The following is a 19,860-nucleotide window of genomic DNA, read 5'->3' on the forward strand; positions in this document are numbered from 1 at the left end:
TAATGGTAATCTCCCACGACGAAGTTTTCCTCAAGCCGGATGATGCTTTTGTGTCTCAACATCTTCAGGAAGCCAGCCTCGTTATATACTTCTGCGTCCGTGACGCTGCGTGAAGAAATACAAACACTTCTGAGAATGTCGAAAATAGGATCATTAAAATAGAATTCTTCATGTCGAGGTAGGCACACGTGAGTTTGTGTTGCAGGAAAACTTTTCAGTGAAGATTGTGATGCACAATCATGACTTGGTCTCTCACCTTAATGTGGAGTCAATCATCTTGAGGGCCATCTCCTTGTGGTTCCTGTGGTCCCAGCATCTGAACACCTGGCCAAATGTTTCTTCACCCAGTTTTTCCAAAACCGCATAGCGATTGTTGAGGAGATTTGTCGCCATCTGGTCAAGAGGGAGTGGTGCAGAAGAGTGCAAGCAATCAGTACAAGTGGCCGTTTTGACAGTAGTTTCCTAACTCCTCATTACTCTTTAAATTGAAATTAGTTTCAATAAAAAAAATCCACATGGGGTTAACTCAACCCGGCATGCCCCTTGGGTTCATTAAATAGGTTCGACTTTTACAGTCTACAGAGGTTGTCTCATGGAGATAACTGGTCATGGCCAGAGAAACGTGGATTTGAGTAAACTTGCTAAAGGCCACCAGTGGAGGTTTTGTGGTTTTGTGTGAACAGACACTTTGATGATTTACATGAATCAAGGCTCATTAACGGGTTATGACTTTAAATTGGCCAAATAAGTGCTCAAACGGTGCTGGACAATTGTTGCACCCAGTCTCTTCAATTGTAAGCAAGTACAGCCCTGCAATTGCTTGCTCATACAGCTTATGGTGAAAGGGCCTCCACGAGAGGGATCTCTATAGAGTAGTCTATCTGCTCTTTCCCCCTAATGAGACGTATTGATAGAGGTGGGAGTCGCCACACTCGACCACATCACACACGACTTGCTGCCAAACTACCACCTGTGGTGTAACATTTTCACTTCGGGGTGAACAATAAATACACCCAAGAGGAGGACATCCGTGGAGATGGAGCAATGAAATCAGCTCGTTTTTAGATACTAGATGGATTGTTGCATCGAAGGACTTGTGGGAGATGGTAAAGGTTTATCAGGCCTTCATCCACCAATGAATTGATCATGTTTGATGATAGCCTTTATTTCCTGCTTGCATACATTCAGCAAGTTCACAACATTTCTCTACCTTATTTACTCCTCTCATATCGCTAAATAGGTATCTTAAGTTTGGATATTTTGTCAACTCTCTTTCATAGTTATTTCTTGCTTATATATCTCATTCATACTATCTCTTCTCTACAACTCCTTACACCTCTAAATCTTATTTGTATCTAGTTTTATCTAATTGTACGACTTAATTTTGTCCGTATCTCATATCATATCCCTACATGTCTTTCTCTTGTTTGTGTCCTAATTTCATCTCTCTGCATCACCTATGTAGGTGTGATACACACGTGATGAAGCTAATTCACAGGCATAGGTATGCAGTACAGACAGGAAAAAGAGCTTCATAGCTCACCGGATTTCTCCAGCATAAATAAAGATTCTGATATCTTTGATTTGAAGCTTTCGTTACTGCAGGAATCCATACTCTCTGGTTCTTTCGGTAAAAGTCATGTAGATAGTAAAAAAAAATAATGAAAGAAATCACGACGTTTTGGTCGCAACACAAGCGGCCGTCTTCAGGTGAGAAAAATTATCTGCTGTTGTGGTTTTATATAGGCACGGGGAGGAGGAGTTTGGCTGTAGGGGTTAGGCACGGGAAGGAGGAGTTTGGCTGTAGAGGTTCACAGGGGAGAGGGGGAGGGTTTGTGATGTGCATGGACGTGTAGGGCTGTAGAAATTAGCAAGTAAATTGACTTGTAGTCATCGGACAACAAGACACACGGGTGGGTGAGTGAAAATCAGAGAAGATGGATTCAGATTGAGCAATCATTGGAAGGATGTGATCAACTACGTTATATTTTAACTGCTCCATAGCCCTCTGTTCATGCTGAAGGGCGACTGCCTCCAACTACCCAGTAGCGTCCTTCACAAGCCTCCTCCACAGAGGCCGATCTTGACACCGCTGGTACCAGTCATCGGAAAGCACACTTAGCTCTACATCCTCTTGTACCACATGATTACATCGCTTCTCGAGCCCCTGCCACGTCCATTTGGCCCCCTCTATCTGGCTGAACAAAAGCTATTTAGGCATGTGGTGGATGTACATGCAGGCTCTATAACCCAGCCAACGCAGCCTTGCCTGCCGGAGCTCACCGATTAACTTTGTCGAGCTCTTTCAAAGATTTGTGAGGTCCTCACACAATCCAGCCTGGCTAAACCTAGGATGGATCGTAGGCATGCCAGCCTGAATGTGTCTTACTGGCGAAGATGTTCCATGGGGGGTGGGGGGGTCCGCTTTTCCGCAAGAATACAGGAGGGCATGACGGTGGCCGTGAATACCCGAGGCTTCATGTGGAGCAACAGACCAGGAAGCTTGCACACAGCTTTACCCAGCCGATGAACAGATGCCACTCGACTGATTCGGAGTGAGACTTCTGCTATCAAATCGGAGCTGGTCATAAGTACAATGCCCAGGTATGGAAAACTCTTCACTCTCTCGACAACTACCCCATCACCAATCGGGAGTTGAGTGTTTGATGGCACAAAATACCCAGCCAGTTGCTTAGTTTTGGTGGGGCTGATGGTAAGTTTGTAGCATGCTCCAGGTCTAGCAGCAGCACTTCCAACTTCTTCTAAGTGAACAGCAATCACCAGATCATCAGCATATATAAATGGTTGACCAATAGGGAGCTATCCCTCGACCATATTGATCAGCCTCCCACTGTATCTGTACCAGATGGAGATTCTGCCAGTACAGCCAAGGAAGGCTTCTCGAACTACGTTGTCGAAAAAGATGTTAAATAATGTTGGAGCCACAGCACATCCCTGTCGCACCCAAAGGTGAACAGGGAATGGCTCTGACTCCCAGCCACGTAGCTTTACTCGGGCCTACCCACCATCATCAAGGTCCTTAATGATTGTGAGCAGTCAGGGACTCCAAAAGCATGAAGAAAAAAGTTCAACATTTATTACCACTCCCCACCTTAAACACCTACACACAGCGACAAAAGACACGTTTGACAAAGTCCCTCCTGCAGGAGAGAAGGCTTAAAAATGTGAAACCAAATTTATTTTTACATCATTTCTTTGTGGTCTACTTGTCAGCACCACAACATCCATGTGGAAACAAGTCATTAAACTGGTAATGCAGGGGGTGCAGGGTTTCAAAAAAGCTTGCGCTTATGTGTGCACATGTGAGTTCTAACATCTATGTTCATGTGATTGTGTGAGAGTGCATGGGCATTGCACGTGTGAATACTTATTATTTACACGCGCAGGACATGAGTTTCTCATTATTTTATGGAAAGTATTAAAGCTGGTTTATCACTCACTTTGCTGGTGATGCTCAATGTAGCTGGCTGTAGCTGGTATTATCAGCTGTTAATGATAATGTGAGATGATGTTGGTGACACTGGGTGTGTTTTGGGGTGTTGCCGTTGAGTCTGGGTGTTACTGGCCACACAGGGTACTTGTATCCGTGTGTTGTTAACGTCGCAGTTACAGGAGACCCTGTGTGACTCGAGCAGTTGGTATAAACTACGCGTCTTATTTGTACTCTGGAAGACTTTAGGAGTTGCTGTGAACTGTGTTGTTAGAATTTACTGGCCGAACAGATGTCGCTATCAACTCCCATGTATTGTTAGATACTCCGGTTGACTCGGTGTTGCTGTTAACTGCGTGTTGTTCGAATTCGCCAGTTGATCCTGGATGTTGCTGTTAATTGCGTTTGTTGTTGATGTCGCCTCGTATCAATGGGAGACGTTTGTTGTCCACCCTGCACCAATGCCAGTTCACTCCCCTCCAGGACTCTCACCGCCTCTCTTCACATCTTCATTTTTTCGGCCACGCCTGCCGGGAGCCTCCCCTGCATCACGGAGAAGTGAGCAACCGCGGGTCGCACTGGGATGAAAAGTGGAACACTCCTGACCCACATTCCGGCCGCTCAATATAGGACCACAGAGCTTGAGCAATTGTTGGCACTGGTTCTGGCTATTTTGCCCGCTTGTCTGTGTATTATCATGCCTCCACGCGAAAACTGCATGTGTTACAAATTCTACCACGTTTATAGATGGAATTTTCATGCAAGATGCTAAATATATGCAGAATATTATTTTTAAGATGTGGAGGGACACACACACACGTGGAAATGCAAGCATCAGGATTTGAGGACACAGATAGTGACCAGTGAATAAATTAAGAGAACAGCCGCCATTGAGTGATGTGACCGTAGCAGCTGTGCCAGGCTAGGTGCATTTTGAGATTATGGAACACAAAGTCACCCACATGGAGATATGCAGACATGTGCTTGGCACAGAGGCACATGAAAACGAATGGTTCTTCAGAAATATTATCTGGCGGGCTACAAAAAGTTAGCGACGTAATATCACGTGCCACGCGTACATGTTACATCACATGACTTATTTACGTCATAACGTCAGCTATGTGACAGCTAACCACCATAGTTTGTCTCCAACTCTCATCCCTATCTCTTGTATATCACTTTTCATCTCACTAACCTGTATCTACAGGTTTCCACAGTTTATTCAGGTTTGGTTTGTGCGATTTCACGTATATGCGGCTTACCTATTTCTCCACAAAATTCGCTAAATGTCTTTTGAACTCACTCTATATGCCACTTTGCGGTCAGATGTGACACAACATTGCATGTGTACGTATATACTACTCGGCAGGACGCTGTCTTGTGCGGTTTTACTTTGTGTGCCCTTTTTTTGGAACGTATCCACCGCATAAAGTGAGGGAAACCTGTATTTATACCTCGGCAGGCCACTACAAAAGCCTTCACGGGCCAGATGTGCCAGTGGGAGAACCATGTGTGATGACATGTGCTATAACGCATCGGTGACACACCGACACGCATGGTAACAATGCTACAGGGGGGCACGTGAAGACACAAGCAGACACGAAGTATCATTGACACAAAGCAACACTGTTGACACCGTTGACACTGAGACACACAAAGGCAAGCAGATGCATGTGCAGACACAAAGGCATACGTATACACAGGAACACACGTGAAAATGCACGGAACCGTGATCTATGATCTAAAGGAAGACGCAGCATGCGTAGTGACACGGAGGGACATGAGGACATGCGGGGAACTAACCGAGAGAAGGTGGGACATTACAGAGACATGTGCGTACACATTTAGACATGCGGCGACCCACAGGGACACACAAGGACACGTGGGGTAAACATTTAGATATGCAAGGTCCGACGCGGACACAAAAGACACGTGAATGCACGTAGGGCGACATAGGTGATGGGAGAGGGATCTCCTACCGGCCACTGTGTCCCTGCATGTACGTCATGCCCCGTGCCGATCCTCTGAAGACTGTACGACCACCTTGCCCCCGCCCGCACAACTTATGCTGCACAAACACACAACGGATACACGCAAATGTGTACTCAACATCAAACACACACCACACACAATGCGCGTTTATGCGCACAACAGACACCATGCACACGACACAAAAAGCACGCGGAGCACAAATATTTAACACAATGCGCAATGCACTACACGACGTGTATCGTGGTAATGGTGGTGGGAATGAAGATGATGTTGACAGTGGTACCAATGAATGTGGTTATGATGGTGGTGACGGCATTAATGATGGTGTTAATGACGTTAAAGGTGAAGGCAACACTGGTTACAGAGATGATGGCAATGGTGTTGATGGTGACGGTAACGGTGATGGTGATGAATATGGTGGTTATGACAGTGATCATGGTAGCGGTGATGGTGTTAAAAGTAGTGGAGATAATACTTTAGTTGTAGGGGTGATGGTTGTGATATTGATGGTGATGGTGATGACAATGATAGTGGTGATGATGGTGATGAATATGGGAGTTATGATAGTGATGTTGGTAGCAGTGATTTTCATGATGGTGATGATAGTAGCTGTAATGGTGTTGATGGTAGTGGTGATGGTGATAAAACTGTAATATTAGGGGTGGTGATGGTGTGATGACAATGGTAGTGGTGGTTATGACGGCGACGATGATGATAGCGGTGATGTGAAGTACGTACGCACCTTGTCCTGCCGAGTCGTGTGTCTGTTCTGATCTCTTCCTCGAGAGCACCCGGCTGGAACAGAGAACAACTCGCTCACTCGCCCACTCAAACTCGCTCACATTGACCTTCACATACCCACCCTCACATTCACACATTGACCTTACCTGTGAAGATGTGTGTGTGTGTGCGTATCTGTGAAGATGTGCATTTTTCCCATGATGATGTACATGTGCGCGTGTCTGTGTACCTGTGAAGATGTGGATGTGCACGTATGTACTTGTGAAGATGTGTGTGTACCTGTGAAGATGTGAGCGTCGGCCTCCGTGTACTCGTGGGGGGTGAAGTCATCTGGCACGAGTGGTGGCGCTGGCGATGAGTCCGAGTCCGCGCGCTGCCTTTTCCCTCCGACCTCCGTGACCTCGGCTGCCCCCGGTGCCTCTCTACGTGTGGCACCCTGCCCATGGAAAGGGGTAAGGGAGAGGCCGAACGAGAGAGAATGAAGGCAACACAGTGGGAGGGGGTGGGGAGGGGAGAGCGGCAGTGGGGAGGTATTCTGGTTTGTGTCGGATTTTTGTCTTTTCCCCCAATGTTATCCCCACGATGCTACCAGCATCAAGTCACGAGTCACAGGATAGGGTACCGATTCGTTAACCCTCGTCGAGTTATCACCAGCGCACCAGGGAAAGAAAACACAGTTTATTTCATTATTATTTACTCCTTACCTTATGCGATTCCCTGTGCACTTTTTTTCATGCGGTTGCAATTTATTTTGCTCAGTCGGTGTAAGCCGCCGAGTTCGCGACGGGTTTCTTTTTACATTTTTATTGCTCTATGCCCATGTACCATTCCCATTCCGCTGTGATGCGCACCGATGCCTACTTTATTGACGGCAAAAATTTGCACGCCACGACGTAATTCGCTCAAGCACATGCAGAATGTTCACAAGAATAACGCATCTGAATTCGTATGCAATTTTGTAAGCAATGTCTTACCCCAACACAGGCTGGTGTTCAGATGGAATGGGAAAGGGCAGCAGTGAGTGGGGAGGGGGTGGGTGGGTGGGGACTTAAGGGCACCAGGAGGGGCCGGGTCCCACGAAGCCCAGTCACAAACGCAAGGCCCGGGGGTGCAGGTCCTGCAACAGGTTCCCAGTTCATACTCTTTGGTTCTATTCGGTAAAGTCACGTAGGTAAAAAATAAAACAACAAAAATCACGACGTTTCAGCCACAACACAAGCGGCCGAAACGTCGTGATTTTTGTTTTATTATTTACCTACGTGACTACCGAATAGAACCAAAGAGTATGGATCCTTGCAGTCACGAAAGCTTTAAATCTAGGTTCCCAGTTCCCCCATTGGCCGTGGAAACGCTGGAGCGCGAGTGAGCGGGGCGCACCTGTTTCTGCTCTCGCACAGTCGGTACGGCGACCGGCTCCTCTTGAGGGCGCTCCACCTTCATCTTCTTCTCCGCTGCAGACACGGGGATCCGTCACTCATGGCGCGTGCGTGCAGTAGTGTGCTGGTTAATGCACTGCAAACCCAGTGACCTGATTTCAATTCCCGCTTGCGATCAACAGCAATGGCAAATATTTGATCAAGTCCTGGGCCTCCCCGAGGTCGACGGAGCCTTAAATGAGTACCGGGCACGATGTGTAATCATCAGTGCTGGGGAAACAAAGGCAGCCGAGCCTGGTGTTGACTACCCACCCCTCGTGTAATCCTGGATCTTCAGAGACGCTTGCTAACAGCACTTGCCCCAAGTCTGTTAAAGGTGATACGATTTTTGTTTTTGTCGTGTGTGTGTGCGTGAGCAACGCCTCGACTTCTGTACGTGTCTGCATGTGTGTGTGTGTGCACATGCACGTGCAAGTGTTTGTGACTGCTGGATTAGTGCATGTCTCTGTGTTCATGGTGTGTGTGTGTGTGTGCCTTCACCGTGTTTGGCTTTTGCAGACTGTGCAGAGCTCTTCTTTGGTTTCTCTGGCGCTTTCATCAGTTTCCAGCGACTACAGATCTACAGAGACGGGTGATATAGCACTCAACGGGTTCTCATCACTCACTCAGTCAACTACTTAAACACTCATTCACTTACTCAGCCACTCAGGTACTCGTTCAACGATCCAACCACTCATGCACTCAACTACACTCTCTCACCTACCCAAGCACTCACTCAACCATTCATTCACCCACTCATCTGCTCAAAAATGCACTCAAATAACCACATTAATCACCAAACCACTAAAATTCCTCACTCAGCACCCATCCGCACAAGTGGTTTGTGAAATGGAATGATGGAGATAATGATGATGATGGAGATGATGATGTGAGCAAAATGTTAGCACACAACAATCACGTGTTACCTCAAACACTTTTGAGTTAGGATCCAATTTCTTTTCTTTAAATGGCAGAGATTTCCCGTCACTGGATGGTAGATACTGCAAGCACAAGCACATGAACAGATGCACAAGCGAACTTTTTATTTTCAATCACTTCCTCGAGTCCCCACGTCTTCATGTTTCCAGGATTTCTGCGTCAATGAAGACCGTTTTATCCAAATCCTAAGTGACCCCGTGTCACGTGTGACCCTGTGCTAATATTGTGTCTCTATGCCTCCTATCTGTCTCTCATTTACCATGCCTCCTGTGTGTTCCCCACGTCCCTAAGTCGCTTGTATCGCTGCATTGTCTTGGTGTCCTTGTAATTCCCGTGTCTCAAAGTCCATGTATCTCCTTGGCACTCAACTACCCCTGTGCCTCCACATGTCCCTGTCTCCCCATGTCTCACCATGCCAAAGGGGTTGACGAACGTCTGCAGGACACGCGCTGCCTTCATCTGGGACGTGGAGCTCTGAGCAGTGCGAGCCTCGTTCTGCTGCTCTTCGCTGTCCTGCACACCACAGCAGAGCGCAGAGCGCTACAGCACATCGCAGCGCACTACAGCAACATGACAGCAATTTCAGCACAGCTCAGAATGCGACAGCACACAAGAGAACGCACAGAACGCCCCAGCACATGATGGCTAACACAGCAAACACAGCACGGTACAGAAAGCTACAGCACACGAGATCACACACAGTGCTTTCGCCAGCGGTGTGGGAGATGAGACATGGGTTGGTTGTGGTCGTGTGAGGATGTTGGGCTCACGTCAAACAGGGTGAGGACCGGGCGCGTGGCAGGCACCGCCCTCCGTGCTCCCTCCACTGCACCACACAAAGACAAAAGTCAAAGATCCTCAATATAGCCTTGAAAAGACTTTTAGGGCAAGTGCTGTTAGCGAGCATCTACGAAGGTCAGCACAGAACACGAAGGGGATGGGAGGACCAACACTACACCCAGCCACCTTTGTCTCCCCAGTGCTGATGCTTTACACGCACTGAGTACTCATTTAAGGCTGAATTAATCTAAGGGAGCCCCAGGACCGGTTTAGATATTCGTCACCGGTGTTGGCCAAAAGCAGCAATCGAACTTGGGTCGCCAGGTTAATAGTGCAGCACGCTTACCAGCTAAACTACTGCTGTTCGTCGTGACCGGGAATGGAACTTAGGTCATCAGGAACGTGCCACTACACACTACCACTGCACAACCGTTCTCTAGTGACATACAGACATACGCTAGCACAGAAGATGCACAGAGATACAGACTGAACAATACACACGTGAACACACTCACCCACACACGCGCAATAATATACACGGCCACACACCTGTTGCAACCGCTGACACACAAGACATACGCATGCAGACAGGCAAATAAAGACACGTTAACACCTGTTTGACCACTAGTGGGCGGTATATACTCCGCGAAGGGACAGTCCTTTCTAACTACTGTTCGTAGGTTGGTTTCCTCAAGGTCCTTTCCCAGTCTGTTGGTCAGTAGTTGAGTGGTCCATATTTCTGCTGGACGCTTGGTTTCGTTCTTGATTGTCCGTGACAGGTCGTTGAGTTCTTCTGTTATCATTTGAATTCCTGTAAAGTCTTCAACTTCTTCATCTTCTGGATCCCTATGCTGCTCCGGCATTGACTGTGCCCATATTTGTCGGGATTCAAGGTTCATGACGGGTTTAAGGCGATTCAGTAGTTCGATCCCAATGATCAGCTCTTTTCCTGGGTTCTGCACGACATATAGTGGATGGCTCATGTTGACTTTGTTGAACGTGAGCTTCATCATGACCTTGCCCAATGGCCGCATGTGGGTCCCTTCGCATCCTGAGTAGGTGAGCCTACTTGGCATCATCTGTAACGTTTCATTCTTCCTCTGGACGGCAGTCTGGAGTTCATCAAACATGTCTCTGGATATCATGGATATTTCTGCTCCCGTTTCACAAAGGCCCTGGCTGGTCAGGGTGTCTTGCAGTATTACTTCCACGTGGACTCGTCCGACCGGTCCTACGGGAATTAATTCCCCCAGATGGTACCCTTTACCCTCTGGTACCACCTCGGTGACTGCTTTGGGGTTTCTTGAGTTTCTTATTTTCTCTTGGGCTATCTTTGCGTTGGGTGCGTCCTCTTCCTGCGTGTGTTCTGTTGGTATTCTTGTCTTGGCTGTTCGCATGGGAGTCTTCATACTCTCTTGATGTTCTCTTTCCATCCGAATATAGTGAGCGTATCGACTCCTGTTGGCAGCCTGTGGTCTATGCCCCATTGCTAGCGGAGGCGGCAGTGGGAGACGATATGGGGATTGGTTCGGTGGGCGTCGGCCTCCGCGGGGTAGGTATGATCCGTCATTCGCTCTCCATCCTCCATAGTTCCAAGATCCGCCCTCTTCTATATTCCAGGGCTGTGGCGGCCGTGGGTGCCAGGTCCCCCATGACCCGTTGTCCGGCGTGTTGCTGCTGAGTTTTGATCCTAGTGGATTTGGCGCCCTCTCCTGGGGTGTTTCATGTTCGTTCCGGGTGGTTCTGTTGTTATTCCCTGGAGACTCGTTTCCCTCCAGATTGAGACGTTCTTTGTCTTTGGTGATGATGTGTGTTTTAGCTGTGCTAGTGGTTCTCCGTCCGTTCACCCAGGCCGTGTGGGCCTTGCTTTCAATCTGGCGCAAGGAGGCAGTCTCGGGGTCTAGCATCGTTCCTACTATCTTCACTATTTCAGGTCTTAGTGATTGGAAGAACATAACTTTTAATATCTTCCCTTCTTCCTGGGCGTTGTCCACGTCACCTGCGGAATTTGCTCTCTTGAGGCGTAGGAGATAATCTCGTGGGTCTTCGTCCGCACGCTGAGTCATCAATTTTGCCGCGTTCAATCCTTCAGATAGTGTGGAGTATTCCCCAAATCTATTAACTACTGCTCGGCTTAATTGCTTAAAATCGCTCTTGACCCTATTTGGCAGGGATGTTACCCATGGTCTGGCGGTTTCATGTAAGCTCCTTGACAATAAACATGCTTTTTCTGCTGATTTACCCAGACCCCGGATCTTAGCCTCCTGTCCTACTGTAGCTATGTGGTTGTGTATATCCCTGGTTTTGTTGTGTGGATCGAAATAGGGAATTCTGACGAGCGCTTTGTCCATCAATTTCAGAGTCTTACTACTGAATGAGTATTCGGACAGTTGATCGTCGTCAGAGGCGTCAGATTCAGAGGATTTGTCACTCGAGCTGTCCCTGCCTTCGCTATCACTACTGTCATGTTTCCCGTGTCTGTGTCGTGGTCTCCCTCTGTCCGAGGAGGATTCGTATCTGTCCCGTGGCTTGTGTCCCTTATTTCTATTATGTGGGTCTTGTGATCCATGCCTGTGGGTTGGTGTGCGTGATCTCCTTGAGCTGTGTCTATGTGGTGAGTGTTTTTGTCCTTGACCTTCACGCCGTCTACTACGTGTGTGGTGGCTGCTAGGTGATGTGCTGTGTTTATGTTTGTCTTGTGCTACATGGTTGTCGGGATTCCTGTGTTTGTCATTTGTGGTGCGGGTGGTTTTGCGTTGGTAATTTGTATGTGTCGTGCATTTCTCTGGTGAGCTGTCCCTTGTACCCGTGTTATGTTGGTCATGTTTGCGTGAGGTGCGTTTCTCTGGTGAGCTGTCTGAGCTATCTGCATCTGATGGGTCATGTTGGCGTGATGTACGCCTTCCTGGAGAGTGATCCCTGCTGTAGGTTCCACGTCGGTCATGCTTACGTGAGGTGCGTTTTCCAAGTGAGCTGTCTCTGTCATCTGCACCATGTCGGTCGCACTTGCGTAGCGTGCGTCTTTCTGGTGAGCTGACTGAGCTATCTGGAACTGGTTGGTCATGTTTGCGCGAGGTGCGCTTCTCCGGAGAGTAGTCCCTGCCATAGATTCCACGTCGGTCGTGCCTGCGTGGAAGGAGTCTACCAAGTGAGCTGTCTCTGTCATCTGCATCATGTCGGTCGTACTTGCGTAGCGTGCGTCTTTCTGGTGAGTTGTCTATGTCATGTTGCTCGTTTCGCCCCAGCTCCGCCCTTTGTCGCTCTATCAGTACAGAATACCCTGGTGACTTAGGGTTAATATTTTGCCTCTCTCTAACCTCGGGGTGGTCGGCCTCCTGTTTTCCTGTTTGTGTCCGTATTTCCCCTTCCCTCTCCTCGATTTGCGAGGGGGTTTCTTTATCAAAATCGCTTTGCATGGTAGCCAAGTTCATATAATTCGCTTTAAAGTTTAATGAGTGTGGATTGGTGTGTTTATAGTTTAGGTTCCCGAGTTCATATCTCATCGCAGGAAACAGATCTTACGCAAAAATTTCAGGAAAGAATCACACGACCACTTCTGTATTAATCAATTTATTTTCTAATTAAACCTTAACTATAATATGTATGTGAACTCTCAATCTCAGAACTTCAACACGGTATCCACACGGTATCAAGACAGTATCATCAACGACTGTACGATTTCACTTTGATAACACATGGACCCCGCATAAAGCGATGGTTGTTAGTGAAAGAGAGTTATTAGAACTTGCAAATGCTATACTAAACAAAAACCTTAACTTTATAATGAATGATTATACTTGAATTGTCCCCGCAGTATCGCACTCGTTATTGATCATAGATCATATGCAACCCTTATCACGTTGTTAGCACATTGGGTCACAGAACAGGTGATTATTCTGTAGAGTACGCGTGTACGTGCGGCGATTACGAACGAAAGGTACTTTAAAGATTATACGGCGGTAAGAAAAACAATTAAAACAGTTATTATTCTTAAAGGCACAAATCTCAACAGATACATCGGCAGATTATCTGACTACATAATGGCTTGGAGTAAGGGCATGCGATGCTGTGCTCCTTTCCCCTGAAGATCTTACCTGATACCAAGTTTTAATTGATTGTGGACCAGATCGCCTGATGAGGATCTGGTGGGACACACTCTTCCCCACAAGAGCGTGGCTCTACGGAAGAAGGTGTCAAAAATCAATTCGTATTGATGGATCTGTTGAATATTCATGCGATTAAGAGTACAGCCCACTAAATAGTAAAGAGGACAACTATGGATATACTTATAACGACGGGTGGTTGTCACTCGGTCTCGATGTGACGCCTTCACAGTCACTGATGGCCGATAGACTTGAGTGTTGGCTTCTGGTTAAGGACCCGTGTATGTTTGAATGACATGAATTGTTTTGAATAGTCAGTGTTCGGAGTCGATCTTTGTGTAAAACAGACGCCTGCTTGTCGTGTGGTGAGAGGGCGGTGCGCGTCATACGTATAAGTCAATTCGGCGGTCACCGTGTTGAACGGATTCGGATGTCGTCGATACGCTGCTGCAGTTCAGAACGCGGTCGGTAGATGGCGGCCACAGCTCGCTCGCAGCGTGCACGGTGGTTGAGTGTTGACCCGGGTGCGCACTCGGCTGGCGATGCACGGTGTGCACGCAGCCTCGTCGCCAAACAGCGACCCTCACCACCCCGGCGGCAGCAGAGACCTCCGCATCGGCAGAGGCTGACCCACGCAGGGGCGAGTTGAGCTGTCAAGCGGGTCTTGCCCGCCTGCAGATGAGAAGGGGAGCCGCTCCGATGAGTCGAGCCCCCGATGGCCGGCTCCGGTGAGCCGATCGAACTCATCTGAGTTCCGATGAACTGCGGACGAGTCGAGCCGACCCGCTGGTCGCAGCTCACTCCTGAGTCGACCCCCTGGTCGAACTGAGGTTTCCATGCTCAGGATCCTCTTTTTATGCCCAAAAATCCCTTCACTTGGATCCTGCCCACAAGGCGGGGTTTCTTTCGATTTTTGCTGTGTCAGGATTTGTCCGTATGTATCTGCGTCCGTATGTGTGTCCGTACGTGTGTCAGTGTGTGTCCTTGTGTGGATCACCCACGGTATATTCCGTTGTCATACTCCTACCATAAAACCCACAAGTAAAACAATCAAATGTTATAAATTGTCTCGAATGCGCCTCCCTGTCTGGGTGCACAACCTGGAGGGAGGGGCGATATTCCCTCCGACTTTCACCGACGCACAAAGAAACGGTTAAGGTTTGTAAAGTTAACATTTATGCCTCACAGTTTCACAGTTATGCTCTGTATGTAACCCAAGTTCTGGGTTACCTTCCAGAGTTGTTTCTCCTACCATGGAGAAACAACCCCCTGAGATTCCGATCAAAACCATCACGTTACCATACATAGCAGGCGTTACCAAAAATATTTCCAAAATTCTAAACAAACACAAGATCCAGGTCCGATTCAGTACAATACACAAAATACGTGATCTAATCCCATCCGTAAAGGATGTCATTTCTGACTTACAGTACCCTGGTGTCTACAAACTGAGTTGCATTTGTGGTGATTGCTATATTGGGGAAACGAAGCAACGTATCTGACCGCATTCACGAGCACAAGTCAGATTTGAAACACGATAGGACAAATTCTTCTGCTGTGGCTGATCATTGCTACCAAAGTACTCTGCAAGACATCTGGATACCACCAAAGATTTGTCCATGAATCCATCCAGATATACAAACATAGTCGTAACTTCAACCAAGAGGATGGTTTAAAATTGAGCATTCATTGCAAGGATGTTATTAATCAAGTAAAACTTTAGCTGCTTTAGAGTTTATATTCATATCCATATCTCCGGTCTTTTACTCCCAGCCTTACACACTACCATCACTAGGAAATTTGACGTGCAATGTTTCAATCGTGCAAATTTGTCCCCCATCCCACTCTCCCCCGCCCCCCGCCGCCCCCCCCCCCCATCCGTTGTACATGAGTACCATGGCCAGGAGCTTCAATAATCTCTGTCCCCCAACACTCACCCCCCTCCCTACCCTGCATCCGTCCTCCCTGGCTCCTCCCCCCTTCTTACCATTTATAATCGCTTGTCACAAATAGCTCTCTCTACTCACCATAGTATTTTTTACTGTGGCTGTTCCACCTGATGACGGAAGCTTGTGTTGCCTCCGAAACGTCGTGATTTGATTTAGTTGTTTTCATTGTTTTTTTACTTTTTACCAACGTGACTTTACCGAAGGAACCAGAGTATACTTAACAATATTAAAACATTTAATTCCCACTCACAACCAACATCAGTGATGATAATCTGAATGGGTCCTGGGCCTCTCCTAGGTCAACTCGGCCTCAAATGAGTACCTGGTGCGGTGTGTGTAAACATCGCTACTGTTGAGTCAAAGGCGACCTTCATAAACGCTGTGAAGGCAGGCCATACAGGGGATCGTTGTCGTGTATGTTTTTGTGTGAGTGCGCTTACATGCCCCCTTGTGTGTGAAATTGTTGGGATCCATTATGCGCCTTCCGACAAACAAGCCAGCATCATCGGGAATCAAGGCAAGTTAAGTTAAAACTGATTTTTCTTTCTATTTACCAACATTTATTTGGTATGTTATGTATAATATAGTATTTATTACAGTATAAAATGCAAATGTACAATATTTTTATGAGTTTAACAATGTTTCCCTTTTAAAAACGGTAAAACAATTTATAGCAATGAGTTATGTGCATTTAAATATAATACATTTTTGACGACCGTCTTATAAACCGTTCGACTTATGAACAGGTGATAAGTCGAGGGCTGCCCATATATTTGACAATATTAAAACATTTAATCCCCCTCAACACTTCCCCCACAACAACAGACGAACTTAATAAGAGCGCGTCCGAACCGATGCAATCTCTTGCGGATGGTTGGTGATTGGGATTTGGGGACCTCAATATTTTTTTCTGCACTGTCCATGTCACTCTGTACCATGGCTTTCATTTGTTCAGCATCGTGAGGCTTAGAGTCTGCCTTAACCGTGCTCTCGGACTCCAGGAGAGGGTTAACAGTGTCGTCTGCGTTTATAGGCAGAGGCAATATGGAGCCCATGCTCGTCTCGGCTCCATTTTGGGTCGCCTCATCGACTGCCTCAATTGAAATATGAAATTCCTCAATATCCAGAGGCTTGATGTCCGCATCAATTCTGGTCTCCGACTCTGGGAGGGGGTCAGCAATTGATGCTGTCGAAGACACAGCAGTGTTCACATCTTCCACCTGAATGCTGCATTTTGTGGTGGATGTTGAGCTAGTGGCTGTAGGCATCTCCACATCCAAAATGGTTCCGGCGCTTAATGCAACAGAAGCAGAAGCCAGGAAGGCGTCAGTCCTTGGCTCAATTAAGGGGACTGCAACGGCGGCTGGAGATGGAAGGAAAGTGGCAGTGGACACCTTAGTGGCCAAAATGGGAATTGCCACTCCGGAAGAGCTGCTGCAAAATGATTCGACTGGAATTTGGCCAGGAGAAGTAAGTTGTGGAATTGAGGGAAGGTGGCAAGGTGCTGGAGCCGGGATGAAGAAGTTGTTGGGGTCCGAATCCAGCCAGCATAATTTGTAGGGGTCCATTGTCTTGGAAGGGATGTTGTAGGGGTCCAGAATAGGGAAGGACTTGGTTGCAGGAGCCAGATGGGAGTTGATCTTGCATGCTGGTGCCTGGTGAAGTCCAGGTGGTGGAGCTGGAGCTGCACTCATCCATGGGTGCTTGAGAGCACTTTTCGGAGTTAGACGGTCATTTGGGTTCCAGCTAAAAACAAAGAGACAAGTACCGATGAGAAGATCAGCAAAATATACATACCCAAATTACACATTATAGTGATACAATAAACTTACATCCACTTGATAAAGTATCTAAGGGTTTGCAGGTATGTGAAGATAGGTATGGTAAGTCCACGCTCAAAGTGTGCGTACACAATGTGTTATCGCTAAAGTAAAGTTCTTCCATTCGGGTACGGGCTTTCTGAGCGGTTCATGACAAACAACTTTATTCAGCTGCATGGCTGAGCAGTATAGGAATTCTAGGTATATGCGCGGAATAATATAATAGTACGTGGTGACGTACCCTTATCACAGTTTTTTTTTCTCGCCATGGGATGACTGCAAGCTAATTTTATAGTGAAAATGTGCAAATGTGCATGGTTTTTATTTGTTTATCTCTGTAATGTGTAAACGGTAATTCCTCACTAAATGCATTTTTTCTTAATACAGAACATCTATTAGCGCGTTAAATGAGGATACAGTACTGCATTTGCCCTTTCATTCTTTACCTAGTTTCTTCTGCAGAGAGATGCAAGATAGCTGTACATTGCAAAGGGGATGCATATTCCCTTATGATATAGAAATTTACTGGAATTTTGTTACAGTTGAGGGAAACTCAAAGAGTGGGACACTCACCATAGGATGGAGCTGATGAAGTCCAGGAACAATGGGTCTCTCGTTTTCAGAAACTCCTTGAGCGGGCAACACTGAGGGGTCTCCTGCAGACATTCCTTGGTCAGTTGCCCAAAGAAGTCTGCAGTGGGTACAATCGCAAACGATGTCATGCATTAAAATATTATTCATGTGCACAAGGCTGTGATGTACAATGAAGGCTGTGAAGGACGTGGGGAAACAACCCAACTTTCACGTAATTGTGCAGCCAGACGAGTGATGTTATAACACCTAATCGCATATTAAAAATAAAATTTGCAGTACTCACAGAAATACCGAGGACCGTCTGGTGCAGCGTGCAGCATCTCAAAGGGTGGTGTTCCCACAATCTGAAAATAAACGATACATTTGATCTCATGTCACTGGCAAGTTAAGAGGCGTTTTCTGTACGTACTTACATACATGGTTCGTATCATATTGATTAAATTATTCATTATTGAGTAATCACTTGATTTCACGTAACATGAAGCTGTTTAAAATTGAATTTGTACTCAAAGTCAAATGAGCATTGAGGCAGTGATCATAGCCTGGCTGCAGCCCTGAGTCAGTGGTAAAACTCCATTCATACGTCACAGGTGAATATATCTCTATGACAACTAATGTCGACTTCCATAAAAAAGTAGTACTCATTTTATCGACACTGTAGGGCTGAATAAACCCCAACCAGATTTAAACCCTAACCAGATTTAAACCCACAATCTTTCGCTAATAAATATACAAAATTATAAAATTAATGTTACCTTTGTGATGCCAGCGATCTCCTGACTCTCGCTGCTCATTGACATCAGTCGTTTGCCGACAGATATCTCAGCTAGTATGCACCCGGCAGCCCACATGTCAATTGATGTTCCAAACGGCTGGCCCAGCAAGACTTCGGGAGCGTTGTATCCGGGCGTCCCAAAGAAATCATCGGCTGGAGAAAAATAAAAAAATACAATATTGCTTAGGTGGCCTGTAGGAGTCATAGTTTCACTAAAAGAATCCCCAATGTGTTCGCACCCTGTCCTGCATGATATGTGACAGTTTTCAAGTTTCAAGTTTTCATTTATTAGGTATAGCCCTGTGAGCCATGCGGCTCTTAAGTCGGGTGCAACCGCAACAAACAGAATATGACAGGACGTGATTTTACACGGAAGTGGACATTCCCAATGCACGGTTGTGAATTGGAGGTCGTAAGGAGTTGTGAGCATTCCCTTAATACCTCGTGTGGAGCTACCATGCGCAGGCATCACTGCGTGATGCCTGTTCACATCCGCATCGTTCACGCAATTTGCATTAACGACGCTATATAAAACACAAAATTATTCCAGATAACAGGATCTGTAGGAATATTTAGAAATGTGATGATGTGTATAAATGTATATAAAGTGTAACTTACGAAATTCATATTCAAAAAAACTTCCTCCGAAGTCGGCCAATCGGATGGCTGCCGTGTGGTGATCTTTCACCAAGATGTTTTCCTGAAAAAATTAAGAAAACGGACGCATTATTTGTATTGTATTTAACCAAATGAGAGTCCATTAAGATGATTCCTGTCTGTATGGAAGAATGGCGTTCATTTTGTGCACTGTACATCTAACGTTATAAGTGTAAATGAATTATTTCTCGAGTCGGAAGCAGGGGGATCAATAACTCTCGTAAAGATGATCCAATACAACATCTTGTACTGAAGTTGGTCATGAAAACAAAACACTTATAATGGGAAGAATTGACATGGCGACTCTTCTCATCGGCGCGAACGGAGTTGTTCCGCAATTCAGGATGGTAAAAAAAGAAAAACCTGAATAATTACGTACAAGAATGAAAATAGGGTCACGGATAATTGGTGTTTCTGTGGACTCTACAGCTGCCATGGATAATGGGAGTCATAGGTAATATGATCACGGATAAGAGCTCTTCTGTATGAGGCAGCTGTGATGGGAATTCAACTGGCCACCACGTGGCAAAGAGCTACAGGTGCATGAGGCGCATACACTGCTCGATATGTTTAAAAGATCACCGTAAAGGTGCAGGCCTGCAATTATTTGCTCACCCCTCTACTTCCAGAAAGGCCTCCATCAT

Source organism: Petromyzon marinus, chromosome 46 (assembly GCF_048934315.1).
Source record: "Petromyzon marinus isolate PM22_M1 ecotype Great Lakes invasive population chromosome 46, UKy_Petmar_22M1.pri1.0, whole genome shotgun sequence".
Lineage (NCBI taxonomy): Eukaryota > Metazoa > Chordata > Hyperoartia > Petromyzontiformes > Petromyzontidae > Petromyzon > Petromyzon marinus.